We start from the raw sequence: 4,567 nt of genomic DNA, 5'->3' as shown, positions 1-4,567 counted from the left end.
GGCCTGCCTTTTTACTCTCCTAAAGATAGTTTTTGATGCATATAACTTCTCATTTTAATGTGATCCAATTAATCCATCTTTTCTTTTATGGTACTTTAATGCTTTTTTGTGTCTTGTTTAAAAATCTGGAGGTGCCTGGGTGGCTCAGTTAGTTGAGAGTCAGACTCTTGGTTTTGCCTCAGGTCATTATCTCACGGTCCTGGGATCAAGCTCTGAGTCGGACTCTGCGCTCAGTGGGGAGTCTTCTTGTCCCTCTCCCTCTGCTCCTCCCCCTGCTGGTGCTTGCTTGTGTTCTTCCTCTCTCTCAAATAAATAAAGTCTTAAAATAAAATCTTTGGCTACCTCAGGAGCACCTGGGTGGCTCAGTCAGTTGAGCATCAGACTCTTGATTTCAGCTCAAGCCATGATCTCTGGGTCTTGAGACCAAGTACCACTTCTGGGCTCCATGCTCATCAGGGAGTCTGCTTGTGATTCTCTCTCCCTCTGCCCCTCACCACTGCACACATTTCTTTCTCTCTCAAAAATAAATAAATCTTTAAAAAAAATATTTGGCTACTTCAAGATTGTGAAGATATTCTCCAATGTTTTCTTACAGGTATTTTATTGTTTTGCCTCTCATACTTAAGTTGAAAATATAACTGGATTGATTTTTGTGTATGGTTGATAAAAATTCAATTTCTAACTGTCCTAGCACCAAGAAAAAGCCACTTGTCATAATTCAAGTGATTACATATCCATGGATCTATTCCTGTATTCTCTGTTCTGTTCCACTACTTGTCTATACTAATGCCAACACCACAGTTTTATTTATTGTAGCTTTACAATGAATCTTGAAATCCAACTTTGTTCTTCTTTAGTGTTACTTTGGTGTTCTTTGCCTTTTTCATTGCCATTTAAATTTTAGGATCTGAAAAGCTTTCTGGAATTTTGGTTGGGACTGCCTACTGCAAGGCCAGTGACTGAATGAAAAGATCCATTGGGAAAGAAATGACATTATTCATATATTGAAAACTCCAATCATGGAACATGGAATATCTTTCCATTTATTTAACATCATTACTGCTTTCTGCTAATAATGTTTTGCAAGTTTTTTTTTGTGTAGAGGTTTTGCTTGATTTTGTTACCTTTCTACACTCTCTATATTTGATGTTATCTTTACTGCTATTGAAAACGTTACTGCTTTTTGTTTTAAATAATGCTACACTTATTTACCATTGGAGAATGGTGCAGCGTATGTAATATAGGAGTAGAGCATCTTCCATTTGTTGGAATGCCCAGCAGCTGCCCAGACACAGTTCGTTCTGTCCCCTCACCCACATGGAGGGTGTATGTAGCCTACGGGTAATTTCCCACCATTCTTTTTTCCCCCAGCTTTATTGAGGTATAATTGATAATAAAAAATTAAATGTATTTAAGGTGTACAACCTGATGACCCAATATACATATACACTGTGAAATATTCACTGATAGTCATAAGAGCCAAGCCAGGGGAAAAACTCAATGTTCATCTACAGATGAATGGGTAAAGAAAATGTAAGATACACACACAATGAAATATTTTTCAGCTTTAAAAATGAAGGAAGTCCTGCCATTTGTGACAACATGGATGAATGAACCTTGAGAGCATTATGCTAAGTGAAATAAGCCAGTCATAGAAGGATAAATATTGTATGATCTCACTTGTACGTGGAATCCAAAACAGTCAAACTCATAGAAACAAGGAGTAGAATAGTGGTTGCCAGGAGCTGGGGAAGGGGGAAATGGGGAGACGTTGGTCAAGATGTACAAATTTTCAGCTTTGTGAGATGAATAAGCTCTGGAGAACTGGTGTACAGCAATGTGACTATAGTTGACAAAACTGTATTGTGTACTTGAAATTTGCTAAGAGAATAGATCTTGAGTGTTCTTACTGTGAAAGAGAAAAAAGGTAAATGCTATTGCTTTTTAAAAGTTTTCTGCTTGTTTACTGTTGGTTTAACAAACATTTAATCAAACAAATCAAAACAACTCATCAATTCAATTGAGAAAAGGGTAAAAGCAGTTATTCAGTATGACTTAGACAAGCATCGAGTGGTTAACATTTTTTCCACTTGAGAGCAGAATACAGAAAAGTAAGTATGTGAGGTGGGTATTACTCAGAAAGAGAAGAGAAGTCTAAGTGAGAGCAGAAGACAGGCATCCAACTTCCCCGGCAGCTCAAATCACTAGACCAGGGCTTTTCATTTGTTCAACCATCTGGCCCACAGATGTGATTTGATTGTCACATGAATTTTTAAAATAAATTGAGTCAACATGTACAATTGGGAGATTAAAAACTCTACGGCCTTCTAGATTTTCTTTAAAAATTGGAAATCTGACACATCAGGCTTCAATTTCTGCATGACCACGAAGAGGTGAAGGTGAGCTGAGGGGCTCTGGGTCTCCCGTCTTACCACTGTCCTTGTGACTTACTGTCTTCTGATGTGAACTCATCTAGTTTCCAGACAAACTTCATTTACAAAATTCCCTTTATAATCAAAGTTGTTGAAAACTAATGCTTCTGCATTGGGACCTCCCATTTCTCTCTTTATTCTCTTTAGATGGCTTTTGTCCCCAACAACTCCACTGATTTGCTCTTTTCAACCTCTTAGCCTACTGGAATCTTTCCAAATCCAGTGGCCAGTGCTTTGCCTTCATTGTATTTGGTCTCTTGCAATAGCAGTTGCCCCCAGTGACCATGCCCTCCTTCTCAAAGCCAGGATCTTGAAAGCTCTCATGATTCCAAGCTCTTCTTGTTTCCCTTCTGCCCTACAAGGCGCTTCTTAAGTCTCTTCGCCTTGTTTTTACTGCTCTGTCAGGTTCTCAATGTGCTCCACTGCTCTGTCCTCAGCTTTCCTGTCTTTTTTATCTCCCTTCTGTCTACACGAGCTTATGCAGGAGGGCAGAGTCTTCAGCACATTTACCCATCCATCCCCAGGGTCTCTAAAAATGCCTACCATGAGAAAGAAGCTTGATCAACGTTGGTTGAATGAATAAGGGCAAACATCGGCAATGAAGGCTTCCAATGATTCTTGCTTTTTAATATGGTCAAGCTCTTCCCCATCTCCAGATTCTCACTGCTGACAAAGGAGCTCATTAGACGGGATTGAGGAGATACAGCAGTAATTCAAAAATTAATTAATCAAATATTCGTTGGGAATAAAGAAAGGCAGAAACTGAAAATTTTATGTTGTTGTGTTTCATACATATAGTTATGACAGTTTTAAAAAATGTAACAAATGTGGGGCGCCTGGGTGGCTCAGTCGTTAAGCGTCTGCCTTCGGCTCAGGGCGTGATCCTGGCGTTCTAGGATCGAGCCCCACATCAGGCTCCTCCGCTGGGAGCCTGCTTCTTCCTCTGCCCCTCCCCCTGCTTGTGTTCCCTCTCTCGCTGGCTGTCTCTCTCTCTGTCAAATAAATAAATAAAATCTTTAAAAAAAATAACAAATGTAACATTACGATGAAAAAGGCAAATGGAGACTGGATCCCCTGCCTCAGAGGTGGCTCAGTGATACTCCTACTGGGATTGGGAATTTTTTTTATTTTACTCAGATGTCTTCTTTTCTAACTTCTCAAAGAAACACTCATGACATTGTTATTGTTTATCAAATCGTCTGATCTCACCATTAATAGTAATTACATGGAAAAACAAATTCAACTTATATTATTTACCACTGCCAAAGTCTAGAAAAATATCTTTTGATCACTTCTGTAGTTTTGGTTTAATGTTTATCACGCAGTTTGCTGCAGATCCCAGAATTTTATGCATTTCTGCATCAACGGTCATGGAATGATTTTTATCTTTGCCAAGTGTTCCATTAAGACTCCTTTCCAAAGATAAATAACTATATTAAAGATAAATGTCAAAGGAAAGGTATCGTCTCTATGCATATTCATTAAAATACAGGGTGAACTATGTGGCCTTCACATGCAGCATAATGCTATACTTTGGGGTATATATTTACTGGTGTTAAAGCTGAGAAGTCAGGGAAATCTCCCTTTTCTGCTAGTCCTTCCTTAGCTGTAACTTCCTACCCACAGGTGGACATTTTCCTTTCTGTTAAACACTTTCCGGAGACTTAGATGCTCACTTCTTTCCATGCGCACATGGAACTATCTAAACAAGATTCATGCAAACCACTCCTTCATCTTAGAGTTGCTAAGAGTAAGAAAAGTCAGCTTATTTTAGGGAGCAAACCAACACATAAATGAAAGGCTGTGGAGGACCTTAACGAGGCAGGACGGCTACTTGCTGGGTAGAACCCTCTGAGCTATTTTATAAAGATGATTAATTATAGCAAGTGCCTAATCACACAAGTATCAGAGCCCAGCTGTCTGAGAGTGAAAGCTAGAGGGATATTAGTCAGCTCTAGATGAAATCCGATACTCAGGGCAAGAAATATTCTCTATCCTCTCCCCTCTCATCCTCCACCTGTGCTTTTTATCTGCGGCTCCTAATAATTCCTTCTCTCCGGTTCGTCAAGGTTTCCCCCACGTCTGGATTCTTTCTCTCTGCTGGCAAATAAGCTCAAATCACCCCTTCCTTTAGG

This window comes from Ursus americanus, chromosome 5 (assembly GCF_024610735.1).
Source record: "Ursus americanus isolate L20-20 chromosome 5, mUrsAme1.1.p, whole genome shotgun sequence".
Classification (NCBI taxonomy): domain Eukaryota; kingdom Metazoa; phylum Chordata; class Mammalia; order Carnivora; family Ursidae; genus Ursus; species Ursus americanus.
The sequence above is the reverse complement of the archived record's forward strand: the minus strand, read 5'-3'. Positions refer to the sequence as shown.